The sequence below is a fragment of the Meles meles genome, chromosome 5 (assembly GCF_922984935.1).
Source record: "Meles meles chromosome 5, mMelMel3.1 paternal haplotype, whole genome shotgun sequence".
Classification (NCBI taxonomy): domain Eukaryota; kingdom Metazoa; phylum Chordata; class Mammalia; order Carnivora; family Mustelidae; genus Meles; species Meles meles.
This window is the reverse complement of record NC_060070.1, coordinates 94,329,493-94,345,297: the sequence shown is the minus strand read 5'-3', so window position 1 is coordinate 94,345,297 and position 15,805 is coordinate 94,329,493. Positions and strand designations below refer to the sequence as shown.

The window sequence follows — 15,805 nt, the reverse complement described above, 5'->3', positions numbered from 1 at the left end:
ACAAAGAATTTTGGTTCTTTAAGATTATTTGGCTTTCCATCCATGAATAAGATTTAATTTCCCATTATTCACAGTATTATTTTTTCCTTTCAAAATTATTTCTTATTTAGAGCTAAATTATTATCTAAGCACTTAATGGTATTTTTTATCACAAGAATACATAGATTTTACTGCATTGTGAAGTAATTCATCACCTAAGAATCAGGATACAAATAATTTTATTGAATTTATCATTTCCAACACATCAGCTTTTGCTATTAAGTGCAAAATCTAAGATAAATGGTTCAAATATTATGACAATTTTCTCTGTCACTTGAGAAACAACATCCAAATTAGTAAAATCAATGACAGTTTCTTCAGAGTCAAAATGTTTCAGAAAGACAGGGTTCCCAGATAAGCCAGTCTGGAAGGAGAGAGTCCCTTGGCACACGGATACCATGAATGTAAACTAACTTTGGATGAGTCCACTACGGCTGAGTTTCTAAAAAGCTATCATGCGAAGTGCGATTTTTTATGCCACTAAACTTCCTTTTCTCTCCTTTTTTTATTGTCTGGGGTTCCTATGGGCTGACTTTGGCAAAGAGTAAGTCAAGACTGGGGTGTAAGTTGGAAAAATTATCCCAGAGAAGGTCCTCTGAGAAGTCATCCCAATGCTGGCCTTGTTTGCCCTCTTTCTCCCAAAGATAGAGCACTGCCCCCAGGCACCAACGGGAACCTGGGGTTTGAAGACCCCCCTGGATCGGCAGCATCTCTCTGAAATGTAGGGTCCTTAAGTCTGGAGATTAGATTTTGCAGACACAGCAGAAGCAGTTGAGTCCAACATTCATTCATTTATTCAACAAATATTACCGAGCCATGCAATCCACTAACTGTAGATAAAACGTCAGTTCTCCAGTTTTTCTTTAGTCTATGAATGTAAAAGGGGGGAAAGAAAGCTTTGGATTAGGTTTGTTCCTAGGTCCCCTTAGCTCTAGAATTAGTGTGTTTGCTATCATAGAACAGGTACATGTGAGGCAGGGTCAATGAGCTCCATCAAATTTGAAAAAAGAAAAAAAGTAACAAAACAAAGAATTAATATTAGTGAGTGAACCCTATCAGTACAATATGTCCTGGACTTGGTCTGAAGGTCCAGGTCTCAGCCTCTAACTCTGATGCTCATTGTCACTGGCTTAATCTTCTCAGTACAATTTATCTTCTACCCACTCAGCAATCTGTCTTTTGGTGAATTTGCAACCAAATACCAGTCCTTCCCGTGACTCTCCAGTTGTATATTCTCTGTGCTTTCAGTGACGCAGCAATGACCATGTTCCTAGTACACGCCCAGGATGGGCAAGAATTGCTCAGCAAAGCAAGGGCTTCCTTTGATGTCCAGAGATGATCCATTTGCTGATTTGTGCTTTGGTCAATTTCTTACTGAATACAGTCTGCATGTCCACAGTCACACCTTTTTGCCCAATAACTCAACTGAAGTAATTTGTTCTTTCAAGCTTGCCGACTATGTCATTCAGTGGATAAACTGTGACCAAAAGATTGTGTTTTTGATTTTTGAACCAAATTAAGTTTTCAATATCCATTTGTAAATGAACTCCTTAACACTGTTGTGAGTAGAGGAGGAAATAATTAATAGTTGCCAACCAGAATGGCGGTCATGACCTTCTTATGGAGGAAATTCCTTGACTATTCATGAGGGAAGCAAAAGAGATAAAATGTAGCACCTGCAAAAAATATTAAGAACTTTGCAAGATATACGAATATAGCATCATTATACTGTATACCTGAAAGCTACATAATGTTATATGTTAATTATATCTCAATAAAAAAATCTTATGAATGTTAAGAGCTGAGGTTAAATAAGAGTTGTTAAACTAAGAATGGAAAGTAATTCTTTTTTTCTTTTGGCATTTTTTCCCCTGCTTGTTCTGGATGAATCTTAAAATCAGTTTTTTTTTCAGCTTTTACAGGATATACTATGGAGACCTCAATTATTGTCTTATGTGTAATTTTGGAGTTAAGGGGATGGCAGAGAATTTGGAAGACAGAAATTCCCAAGACTAAGACTTTCCATGTTATTTTCAAAACAAGCTATCACAACTGTTATACCACCAAACACATAAGTTTTATAAACCCTGGACCCTTGGGAATCCACTAATAAAATAGTTGATATTCTGCAAAGCCACTGAATTTGTTCAACACCCATTTATTTATCCAACAAACACTTCCTGAGCGTGATTCTAGCACTGCATGTGCTCTGAGAACAAATGAAAAAAAAAAGCATAAGACATTGTCCCTAACCTCAAAGACGTGGCGGTGTGGTTGGGGAGACAAGATTTACAAACGGAAAGGAAAGCTAATAATAGAACACAGCCTAAGATGAAACAACAAAGATAAAAATAAATAAATTGCCAAAAGACAGATAAGTGCCAAACGAAACAATAAAAGTGACCTGGAGTTTCAAAAGGAATAAATCACTGGTCGCCGAAAGCATCAGAAGAGACTCCTTGGCAAGGTAGGAAGGACTTGAGCATTGGAACACACAAAGAGGACAAAGGCGAGGCCATGAGTGGGGAAGCTTTACTGTGCATGGACTCTGGCTCTGACATGGCCACCGGGTCTGCTGGTGCCTCAGTCAAACAATCGACTCTCAGAGTAACTTGACTACATTTGCAAAATGACCGGTGACTTCTGTCCAGACGGCCAAAGCGAGAGGGTGGGGTAGGTGTGTCATGTAAAAATCTGTACTAGAGCTTTGAAACACAATTTGAAGAGACTCAATATCCAGAGGCAAACAAATCCAAAGGACTTGGAGGCATTGACAGGGGAACTGAGGCGGTTAAGTCACTGAAAAGGAAGTGAAACATGGGACGATTGCCGGCAGCCATTAAATCACACATTTGTGTAAACAATATAGTCTGAAAAACACGGCTATACTTGTCCTTCGTCCGAGTGCCTTTTGCTTGAAGGGAAACATTTTCTGCTTCATTAGCTCTTTTTTCTTCTTCTAATATTCGTCAAAGGCTTGAAAATTTCTGCTGTCTTTTGAGGCAAAGGTCACGACACAATATAAAAATAGGGAAAAGGAAGTGGCTATTTGGAGCCAAGACACCTGAGTTCCGGGCCTGCTTTTGCCATTGATACTGTTAGAAACTTGAGACTCGTCACTTCAACTTTCTAGATCTGCATTCTCCCCCCCGCCCCCCGCGAGATGATGGTCATATCATCTACCTTAATTACTTTACAGGGTTATTTGGGATGGAGTAAGATGACATGGGGAAAAACGTTCAACCTGTTGAGCACTTCTTTTGAATCAAGTAATTTCACATTATGTCATTGAACGCTGAAGACAATAGTTCACATTAAGAAGTTAGTAGTTTGCTCAATACCTCACAGAGGTTGTGATCCAGGTCCCCCAAATTTAGTAGCCACTCTCTCTTTTAACGCCCACAAGTCAGGTTGAGCCCTCAATGCCTGTTCTGTCCTCCATCAGCTTGGGGCTGCTTTTGCTTAGAGAAGGTCTGAGACAGAAAGTTGAGAGTGCAGTCCTTGGCGTGGGATGCTAGCCTGTGTCAAGCTTGTGGGGTGCTGTCTAATGAAGGCAGAAAACGGGGTTTTGAACATGTGATGCAGAATGTCCAAAGCATGGGCTGCCACCGCCCTTATATACTTAGACAATGTGTTATGCGTCTCAGCCAGAAGCACCCGAGTCAGGATTATTTCCCAGCTCTGGGCTTTCTGGAGGGTAGGTCTTGCCTTCCATGCATGGGATTAAGAAGGTTCTTGAACAAGTAACACTCTCAATTTTGGCTGCACATTAGAACTGGCTGAACAGTTTACAAACAATCCCAGTGACCATGCTGCAGCCCAGACCAGTGCCACCAAGATCTATGGGGATGGCAGAGAAGAGTGACATTTTGATGGCCCCCAAATGCAGCCAAGTTCCAGAATCATTGATTCCATAGAAAACAGGAAGGGTCCCCCTAAGGGCAAATTTGAGCTTCCAGTAAATTAAGATCCAGACTTTTCCAGTAGCTTCTGCTACTCAGGCATTATCTCAAATGGTATCTTTGTTGGTTGGTGGTTTGTTTCTTTTCTCTTAGCAAGTGGTGAGTAGGAGTTCCAAGATCCTACCCTCAGTCTTCCTCAAACATGCCAACGTCAACCTTAAAAATCCATAACCCCTTGTGTTACTATAGCATTTTATGGACATGCATTCCGCTTATTCTTCAAACTGGCTCTTGAGATGTCATTTAAGGACTGAATTTTTTGTTTGTTTGTTTTGTTCTTTGTTGTTTTTTAACTTCATTCTCATTAAATCGTTATATTGGTGAGGTTCAGCCTACTGGTTACAGTGATGGTCAGTACAAGAAGGGCAAAGTAGGAAAGACTCTTCCCAGATGGAGAGAAATCTACAGAGAAATCCATCTATGGGTAGAAATTTGATTTTACAAAGCGATGCTAGTCTCCCGCCCTTTGGTGTCTCTTCTTCCTTCTCTATTTGGGGTCCTTGGGAGCTTTCAGAACCCAAGCTTAAGCATTTCCTCAGCTGCTATTGTCAAGAACAACAAGGTGGGTCTTCCTGTGTGTGTAGAATAAAGGTACAAAAGCTGTGGAGAGCTGCCAGAAAGTGTCTGGCCCTCAGACTCTCCCCTCTTCTTTCCCTCTGTGTCCATGGTGATGGAGCTCAAAGGGCATGAGGATCACGAAGGAGCTTATCAAAACGGGCGCTTTCCTGTAGCCCCACCCTCAGATTCAGTGTGTGGGAAGGGCCCAGAGAGATGCATTTTTAGAGGATTCCTCAGTGATTCTGGTTCAGAACGTTCTAGGAAACTCCTCGGGCCCCAGCCCATTTTGGAATGCTGGCCTTTGTGTTATCACCTGCTTTCTCCTTGATGCCCTTTTAAAATGCAGATATGACTACAGCCTGAGTCACTAAGGTCCTCTCTGTGGACAGATGTGAGGACAGCAGCAGCAGGAGGGTCTCAGTACGTGTTTATTGAAGGGACAAAGGGAAAGTAAGATCTACTAGTGTGAGACTTTGGGGAAAGGATGAGGGTTCTGAATCCAAGGACAGGTCTGAAGAGGAGGGAACTGGCTTCACAAAGATAAACATGGTTGACTTCACAGAGCCCCAAGGAGCTCCAAGAGGGTTGCACACAGTCTAGCTGACTTGCCTGAGCCTTTCCCTACAACTTAATTGGAAAAGACACTTTGTGTTGGGGAAAAAAAAAATCAGACAATGTATAAAAGTTGTAAAAAGTAAAAATTGAAATGTTCTTCCTCCTAATCCACTATTCTGAAATAACCATTCTCTACATTTTGTGTGTAGTCTTCCAGACAATATATAATATGAAACTATATATTTTTTACAAAAAATGAAATAAGTTCATGCACTTTTGCCATAATTTGTTTTCTTTTTCACTTAACAATATATCCTGACATATGTTCTTTTTGTGATATCCTTCATTATATGGATTCACCAAACCTACCCAATCTTCGAATGGACATTTAGTATGCTTCTAGTTTTTTCTTATTTCAAACAGTGGTGCAATGAACACCATTGAGCATATACCCATTGTTTCCTTAAGAGTTTCTTATCAGTGGGCCTGTTGAGTCTTCATATGACTCAAATATGTGTTCAAATTTGATAGATAAGTGACCTCTGAAAGGTTGTACCAATGTACATTCCCTACTCATATTGCGTATTTACTCACAATTTTTTTCATGAATCTTTACACATTTTTACTAATAAAGTGATAAATCTTCCATTGGTGTAATTTGTTTTGTAGCTAAGTGGTGTGCTTTTTCATATATTTATTAGTCCGTGTGATCCTGCAAACTAACTGTTCACACCTTATACCTAGGAGTCCAGGCTCACTTTTGTGTTCTCACACATTGTGTTTTCCTACTTTCATTATGGTATCTGCTGATAAACAGCTAAGAGTCATAGGCTGCAGAGAGCAAATCCCACAGAGAGGGGGAGGAGCAAGGGAGTCATTCTCCATTTAATCAAGAGATCAGAACCAGCAACTTTTAAAAAGCACTGCTTGTATTATTTAGTGTGTAACCTTAAGAATTGGAGCAACGGGTTATATTTAGCAAAGCACAGTGATGGGACTAAAACAAAATCCTAATAAGTTATTTACCAAGTAAATGAGTGAATATGGATAGATAGATCTAGACATAGACCACATGCCTGACTGTGTGCTGGGCACAAGGAAACACACATAAGAAACACCAGCCCTGCTTTCAAAAAGCTAGATTTGTTGGAGTAGTAGGTATGTGAAGTGATGATTACAATCCAAGAAGTGATTAATGGAGGGATGAGATGTCTTCTGTCCTTGAAGGTCTTAGTTCTAGAAGGCAACAGATTCATAAACAAATAATTTCAATGTAATAGCACAATAGTAGAGTTTTGCATAGGATGTTATAGAAGCGTGAGGAGTTTTTGTTGTTGTTGTTTGGGAAGAGGGGCAGGGGGAGAGGGATAGAGAGAGAACCTTAAACTGGCTCCACACCCTGCACGGAGCCTGATGGCTCAATCTCACAACCTTAGATCATGACCTGAGCCAAAATAAAAAACCGACCAAACCCACTGAACCCCCGGGGCATCTCAGGACGGGGCCTCCTTTTTAAAGTGCATCACTGTGCTGTTGACTCATGTCTACCTTATGATAACCCTGGGATCTTATTTGGTCATACGGAGCATCTCTCGCCCATAACCCTCTTTAGTCTCTGCAGGTTCTAACTGTTGTGGATATAAATATCCAGTTGCAAACATTAAAAAACCCACCTCAAGGGGCACCTGAATGGCTCAGTCAGTTAAGCCTCTGCCTTCCGCTCTGGTCATGATCCCAGAGTCCTGGGATCGAGCCCCACATCCTGACCCCTGCTCCACGGGAAGCCTGCTTCTCCCTCTCCCACTCCCCCTGCTTGTGTCCCCTCTCTCACTGTTTCTCTCTGTCATATAAATAAATAAATTCTTTAAAATAAAAACCCAAAAAACAAAAAACCCACCTCAAGACGGTTTGAGCCAAAAACGGATTTTACTGACCATCAGGACAGGAAACTCTAGGGATATCAATTTTTAGGTACCAAGCGATCTAGTCACTCTAACAATAATCAGAACTTGGGCTTCCTTTCTCCAGGTTTGCCCTTGTTTTCTCTCTACTGGCTTTACTTTCGATTATGTTCTGTCTTAGCGGGGACAAGACAGCGCAGGCAGCCCCGGGACCATCCTGCAGTTTCTCTGCAAGCCCAGCAGAAGGAAAATTGTCTCTTAAGCACATTTCTGACAAAAGGCCCAAATCTGAGCAAAGCTGATCTTTTTATCACATCATAATGAGGATTCGTATTCCATCTTCTGAGAGTTACAAAGGAACAGCCTTAACTAACTTTGCCACCTGGAGCCCATAAATCCAGTTTTAAAAGCTGATTCTTTGCCAACTAGATTTTAAATGAGAATGTCACGAACTCGCACTAGGCAGCTTGCTTCACCAGTCTACTAGAAGACGTGCCTTTTTTTTTTTTTTTTTTTTTTTTTCATTTTAAAAATGGAACATTGATCTCCGTTGATCATGTGTCCATTTTGAACCAATCACTGGGCTCACAGGGATTCTGTGTTCCCATTGGCCCACGCCAGTCACCTGCCCACCTCCGAAAGTCCGCTGGAACTTAATGGGCTGCGAATGGAGCAGGTGCAGATTCCGATATCGATTCCGGGGCCCTTTAACAAAAAAGCAAATGGATTTTTGGTTGTCAATCATAACACCTCTTTGCTTTTCCTTCAGAATTCTAATCTGTTTGGTCACTGGCATTTGCCCACTTCCTTCAACTCATTCTGCATTCTGCTCCCACCCATGGACAAGCTGACTCCCCTTCCCCAACATTCCTTATCTTTCTCCCCCTGTCCCTGCCCCCCCCCCCCCCCCACCTAGGGGCCTCTGGAATACCATGCCCCTTTTTGAGTTACTAAGGGTTATCTCTGGTCAGTTGGCAAGATGGGCCTGTTGTCCAAAACAAAATTAGATGTGTGCATAAAAGTAATATGGGTCAACAATTTTTTTTTTTGAATTTTGTTACACATGTGTTTATCTTGGATCCTGTCCAAGGCTTTAAAAAATATATTTGTGTAATAGTTGTATTTCAATGTGATCTTGCTGTGACTAAAGTATGAACTTTGCCATTAAGTGAGACAATTACCAGAGCAGTAAATCCTGCCAAAAATTCATGGTGCTGCAACAGAACATGACCTCAGATCACTTTGCTCTGGCCTCTTGTCTCCCATGGCTTTCCTTTCTCTAGAGGCTAGGTATTTGTTTCTTTTTCATGTGCCACATTTCGGTGCCTGCTTCTTTTTTCAGCTCTGTCTCTGGTGTCTCTGACATTAAGCAGAGTGAAGGAGGTTTCCAGAATCCCCAGTTCCACCCGTTCCTTATCCAAGACGAGTCATTCACTGATTCCAACTCAAGAAGCAATTTCTAAGTCTCTTTTGTCATCCCAGCCTCCTCCAACTGCATTGTCCTTCTCACACACCGGAAAGCACGGGGGTTAATAAGACAGGCTTTTGCGGTGGAGAGACCTTGGGTCAGAATGCTGGCTGTGTTGTTTATAAGGATGCCTGTGATCTTGGGCAAGTTCCTTAACCTTCTTAAGTCTTTGCTTCCTCATTTGTGAAATGGGACTGATAGTACCTGTCGAAGTAAGGTAATAGTAATAGAGACGAAGCAAGCTTAAGAATGATTCAGAGTCCCTGGCACATGGTGGGCCCCTAGTAAATGTTAACTTTTATTATTCCTACCTCTTTCCCATGTTTTACTTCAAAATTAGAATCTTTATACAAACCCCACACTCTAATGTCCATTTCACTGATGTCAGCCTTTGAGTAAAATAAGGGCTGAATCCTTGGTCATGGAGGACCCTGGGAATAAAAGAGCTGCCTGATACTCATTAATTCATTCCAACAACAATTATTTTTCCAGCTGTACTTGGATTATTAACAGTTTGTTTACAAGTGGTTTTTTTGTTTGTTTGTTTTTGGTTTTTGGTGGTGGTTGTTCACAAGTCTATAGCAGGGAACCATTATGTTCTGAAGGTCATATGAAAGACCCACGGCACTGGGTTCCCGCCCCCAAGGAGTTTTTGATCTTGTGGAGAAGACATAAGGCAATCCATGAAGGCATAATACAGGAGCAAAGATTGCTCGTCAGCAGGAGGCAATAGGCACAGCCTGTTCTCGGAGGGTTCTAGAATGAGCATGAGCAGTATGCCCCCAAAACACTGGTGGAGAGAATGAGTAATGAGTGAATCAGTGGGTGAGTGCCGGTTGTTGACAAGGACACTTGGCTTCAGTCCAGCGTGCTCCCAGGCCCCTCCCTGGGAGACTGTAGGGAGACAGCTGTAGGGACCAAGGTTACTGGTCAAGTTCGGCATGTGCAATGGAACATTAGTTTATAAATGAATAGGTGGAACTAGCAACCCACTCTAACTCTCCTCACAGCCGCACCTGTGACTTCATGTGGGTGTAATTGCTCCAGGACTCACCCCCTTGTCTACACCCACCTGGTCCTCCCCCGGAGATACTGTGTAACTGGGGGTTCTGCAGCTGTCATCAAACCCAGATGGTCCCTTCAACTTGAACCTTAAACCCTTGGGATTTTCCAAGAGATCCTTTGTAAAGAATGTCAGAAAGGGACAATCTGATTCTCATAAAAAGCCACCACCCTGGGCAAAGTGAGTGGGTTCAACGAAATATCACTAGGCATATAAAAGTTGGAGTATGTAGCTGATGATGGGCTTATATTCTGGTACTGGTTGAGATATTTAAAAAAAAAACCAACAAAACTCCCTAAAAGGATCATCATTATTTCATAAAAAATACCCATTTATCATACACACACACACTCTCTCTTAGTCTAAATGTGCTTATTTTGTTGTTTTATTTTTTTATTTCAGTGAAGGCTTGTTTTACTTTATTGACTATAATTGGGAACACCAGGTCTCATGGAACAGAGACTTGTTTTATGTATCTGAAGTCCAGGGTAAGATAAGATCTGATACTAAGGATCTGAAACAAAGAAGGTGTGGAAAGGGGATGTACGCCCCCCAAAAATCTAGCAGCTTTACATTTTCTTTGAAGTGTTTAAGAATCTTGATCATTTGAAAAACTTATTTACAGAAAATTCTCATTTTGGTATAGAGTTCTGTATGTTTTAATCATGCAGAAACCTCTATAACTGTCACCAAAAACAGGATACAGAATAGTTTGATCACCTGAAAAATTCCCTCATGCTACCCCTTTGTAGGTTCCCCTCTTCCCGCAGTCCCAGCAGCTGGCAGCCACTGATGTGCTCTCTGTCACTATAATTTTGCCTTTCTAGAATGTCATATAACTGGAACCATTCGGTATGCAATCTTTTATTTTTATGTGACTCAAATTTTATTTTTTTTATTTTTAGTTTTTTATTAATTTTTATTATGTTATGTTAGTCCTCATACAGTACATCATTAGTTTTTGATGTTATGTTCCAAGATTTATTGTTTGGGTATAACACCCAGTGCTCCATGCAATACATGCCCTCCTTAATACCCATCACCGGGCTCCCATCCCCCACCCCCCCAAAACCCTCAGTTTGTTTCACAGAGTCCACAGTCTCTCATGGTTTGTCTCCCCCTCCAATTCCCCCCGCTTCATTTTCCCCTTCCTTCTCCTAATGTCCTCCATGCTATTCCTCATGCTTCACCAGTAAAGCATTGAATGAACTTTGGGGTTTGGTAAAGCATTCACCATGTTTCACCAAAAAACCATATGATAATTGACTGTCTCTGCTTGACTTCTTTCACTCAGCATACTCCTCCAGTCACTTAGTAGAGTGCAGCTGAGATTCATCCATTTTGTATGTGTTCATTCTTACTTACTGCTAAGTGCTCTATCGTTGCATGGATGTACCACAATTCTTTTCTTCCTTTAGCTACTGAGGGACATTTCGGTTGTTTCTCATTTGTTTCAGTTAGGAAGTATGCTGCTATGAACATTCATGTACAGGTTTTTGGGAGGACCTAAGTTTTTTTTTTTTTTAAAGATTTTCATTTATTTATTTGACAGAGATCACAAATAGACAGAGAGGCAGGCAGAGAGAGAGAGAGGGAAGCAGGCTTGCTGCTGAGCAGAGAGCCTGATGCGGGACTCGATCCCAGGACCCTGAGATCATGACCTGAGCCGAAGGCAGCGGCTTAACACACTGAGCCACCCAGGCGCCCCAAGGAGGACCTAAGTTTTCATTGCTCTAGGATAACACCTGGGAGATGACAAGTGAGTCTCATGGGTAACTTATATTTGACTCCACATGGAATTACCAAATTGTTTTGTCAGAGTGACAGATAGTTCCGCATTCTCACTGACAATGTATGGGAGGGAGTTCCCGCTGCTCTGCCTTCTTGCTACCCCATGGGGTTATCGTGTGTGTATTATTTTCACCATTCCAATGGGTATATTGTGGTATCATTTTATTTGTATTTCTCTACTCAATAATAATGTCGATCATCTTTTCATGTGCTGATTTGTCATTGGCATGTTTTCTATGGTAAAATGTTCAGATTCTTTTGGCTAATTTTTAATTGGGTTGTTTGTTTTCTTATTTTTTGATGTGTAAAAATTGTTTACAAACTCTGGATACACATTCTTTGTTTCCTCCTCTTATTTCTGGAAGAGATGGTATAAAATTGGTATTATTTCTTTCTTAAAGGTTTGGTTGAATTCATTAATGAAGACATCTGGGCTGAGGGTTTTTTTTTGGCAGGGAGAGGATTTTCAACTATGAGTTTAATTTCTTTAGTGTATATGGGACTTTTCAGGTTATCTCCTCCTTCTTGAATGAGTTTTGTTAGTTTGTGTCTTTGAAGATTTGGGTCTACAGAAGTCTCCAATTTATGTGCAGAGAGTTGTCTATATCCTTCCTTTATTATCCTTTTATGACTGTGGTAGTGCTATCCCATCTTTCATACCCATATTGATAATATATAGTTTCTCTCTTTCTCTTTTTGCAAATACAGCTAGAAATTTATTAACTTTATCAATCCTTTACAAGAATTAGCTTTTGGTTTCATTGATTTTCTGCGTTGTTTTGTCTTGTTTCAGTTTCATTTTTTTACCCCTTATATTTATTTTTTTTTCTCCTTGCTTTAGGTTTTACTGGTTTCTTAAGGTACAAACTTAGATATGAGACCTGGATTTTGTTCTAAACAGAATATTTCAAACATAAATTTCTTTCAAGGGCTACTTTAGTTTCATCCCACAAATTTTGATACATTGTATGCCCATTTACATTCAGGTCAAAATGTTTTCTAATTATTCTTGAGACTTCTTTATTGACCAATGAATTTCTGAAAGTGAATTGCTTAATTTCCAAATATCTAGAGGTTTTCCAGATACATTTTTTATTAATGTAATTGATTCTATTATGAGGAGAGTTTCACTCTTTGAAACACGTTTACTTTGTGACCCAGAATATGGTTTACTTTGGCGCATCTTCCATATGTGGTTAAAATAGTGTGTTTTCTGTTGTTATTTAGATGGGATATTCTATAAAAGTTCATTAGGCCAAATTGCTGAAGTACGGTTTAGATCTTCTATATTCGTGCTGATTTGTTGTTGTTGTTGTCTATTTGCACTATCAATTACTAAGAGAAAATTTTTGTAGCCTCGAACTACAATTGTGATTTGACTCTTTCTACTCTCAGTCTGTCAGCTTTGCTTCAGGTATTTTGAAGCTCTGGTATTAGGGAAGTATTTAGAGTTGTTATATATATATATATATATTAGATTTTTTGTTAATTTATTTATTTGAGAAAGAGAGAGAATGAGCAGGGAGAAGGCCAGAGGAAGAAAATGTGCCATTTTATAATACATTTTGTGTTTGCTCTCTTTTTTCCCCTGTAGATAATTTGAAGATTTTTTTCCCATTACATTTTAATTTATCTATTGGCTTTTCACTATATCTCTCTGTTTAACTTTTCTAGTTGTTGCTTTCAGGGTGGTTACAACATATATATATCTAAATTTTCTCAATCTTCTTAGAGTTCATAGTTGGCCACTTCAAGTGAAGTATAGAAACCTTACCATTATATAAATCTGTTTATGTCTTACTGAAACCGAATATATTGAAAACCCCACAGGACACGTTATAATTTTTGCTTTCAACAATCATACAAAAGTATGGAAGTTACACAGACTTGCAGGTCATCCTTTCACTGGGCCCATGCCAATCTTCTCTGTATTGTTCCAACTTTAGTATATGTGCAGCCCAGTGAGCACTGAAGGTGTTTTTGAAGTCCTTTGAAGGTAAATATTTACCCAAAACTTGCACCAACTTTGTGAAACTATGATTATTAGAAGTACAGTCTAGGACTAAGGACGTGTTTTTCTTGGGACAAAACCATAATTGACTCTAACCAATAATAATTTGACATTAAAGGGTATAAAATAAAGACATGTTATCCTGAACTAAAGCAGAATGCAGATTCAAAAACTAGAAACATGCACAAAAATGTTTTATCATCAAAGCTGACTTTTTGTTTTGTTGTTTTGCAATATGAATGTTTATAATAGCAAAACTACCAGTTGTCTGGAGGGATGTCTAAATGGAAGGTATTATTTAGAAATTAAAAGAGAACTGGTCCATTTTCCAATAAGCAGTAGATATCTGGAGAAGAAGAAAGAGAAGCTGGCTCTGCTAGATGTGGAATTAAGGAGAGTGGAGGTCATACCAGACACTGTTTAGATCATAGCCAAGAAAATGATCACACATGTAAAGCATCTTTCATCTAAAAATAAATAACCCTCAAAGGCATTTTATGCATATAATTTTATTTACCTCTGCCACAATTGCTATTGAGTGTCCAGAGTCCAGAGCAGGGAAGTGATGAGTCTATGGGGCATGCAGTGAAGGTATCAGTCTCCCTCTGTGCCCTTGTCCTTCCCAGAGTATGCAGTCATTGGCTCAGAAGGTACAGCTGGGAAGGTGACTGTTTCTCTAAAGGCTTTGGTGATGTAAGCCAAAAACCAAGGAGGAGGAGAGGGCAATGAAACCTCATCTAGACTGAACTGTAGAGTACTGTGAGGGTTGCAAACTTGGGCTTGTTGACCGTTCAGTGAGAAGGAAGCATTTGTACTTGGACTTTATGGGGAAATAGCCTGCCATAAAGGGTGGTCGGAATACCGCGCCATCTTCTCCACCTGTCAGATGTCTGACCAGTCAGGAAGGTTCAGTCAAAGTGCTTTCTGCTTTATGAGGCCTTGCCCTCTACCCACTCCAGCTGTGGTGAATGGTCTGCCTCCATGCTGACTGATAGAGCTCCTGTATCTGCCGAATGCATGTGATAAGCTTCGTCTTCCTTCCGTGCGACGATTACCCGGAAATGGATCTTAATCTCCATTCAGACCAGGACAGTGTCTTTGTTTCTTCAAAGTGACTTACCCAGTGTGCGCTAAGTTGGAAAGAGGCAGTTAGTAGAGTAGTTGGGAGAACAGGCTCACTCTTTCTGTGTTCAAATCCACCATTTTCTAGCTGGATGTCCAGGGACAAGTTATTGAAATACTTTAAGCCTCTGTTTCCCCACCTTGAAGACTGGGATAATAACCCTATTTGTAAAGACTCCACAATTAAAGATGTACAGTGCTGAGCATTTTTGTCTGGTACATACTAAGAACTATTACCTATTTTTATTATTAAGTGATTAAATTTTTTCTTACAAAGCTGTGAAATACATACATATTTGTGAGCAAGGCAAGCCAGAGCACAAACAGGACTAGCAAAGAGAAGGCAGAGAAAACAAACCAAAATTGACCAGATTTCAGATGCCAAAGATTTAGTACCTATTTTTAAACGAAATGAAAGGTGGAAATGCAAATTGGTACAACTGCTCTGGAAAATCGTCTGGCAGTGTGTATTCAAGAAGAATATTCTCATATTCTATGACTTAAAAATTCTACTTATAAGTATATACCCAACAGAGAAGTGTCCTTGTATTACCCAAGGATGCTTGATAGAATGCTCATAACAGCAGTATCTACAGTAGTGGTTAACTGGAAACGATGCACATGTCCATCACCTGAAAAATGGATACATAAATGTGGCCATGAAAATGGATGATTTACAACTACACACAACAGAATCAATGGATCTCACAAATGTCATGGTGAGCAAAGGAAGCCAGACATCAAGGAGTATACACAGCCTCTACTGTAAGATTCCAGGCAAAACTAACCTGCGTTGTTGCAGGTCAGGATGATGGTTACAGGGATGGAAGAGGGGGGTGGAGGGGCAGGAAAGGAAGAGAAGAGAGAACAGGAGAAGCTTTCTAGCTAACATTTTATTTCTTCATCTGGGGCTCCATGCGTGGCTTCAGTTCATTGAACTGAGCATTTACCTGCATTTTCCTACATGTGTATCATACTTCACTGCAAAAGAGAGAATAGGAAAGCAAGGGAAGGAAAGAAAAGAACAGGGAAAGAAAGGGAGGGAAAAACAAGCCCAGAAGATGAGAAAGACATAGGTCCTGGGCTCTGGACGCATCTGACCAGTTGGGCTCCGCCCTCTACCTCACACACCATCCCTGCCCATCCCCACCCTGTGCCCTACTCCATTTGCCCAGCACGTGGATGGCTTGTATGGGGTGTGTGTGTGTGGGGGGGGGGGGGATCCTCTCCTTCTCTGCCCTCTCCCCAAGCTCCTCCCCACTCTGAGCACCATTAAGTCAGGAAGGGGCTTTCCTGGTGGGTGACGCTGGTTGTGGAGTAACTGGGGAGTGAGGA

General features: G+C 40.5%; 1 protein-coding gene and 1 non-coding gene across 2 annotated transcripts in view; one reads left to right on the top strand and one right to left on the bottom strand.

Annotated features, from left to right (window-relative positions):
* CLIC5 (chloride intracellular channel 5) overlaps positions 1-15,805 on the top strand; it is a 157,144-nt gene that overhangs the window by 40,368 nt on the left and 100,971 nt on the right. The gene's annotated exons all lie outside the window — the stretch shown is intronic.
* Positions 13,201-13,306, bottom strand: LOC123942881. Its single transcript, XR_006818513.1, has one exon. It is a non-coding gene; the product is annotated as a U6 spliceosomal RNA (small nuclear RNA).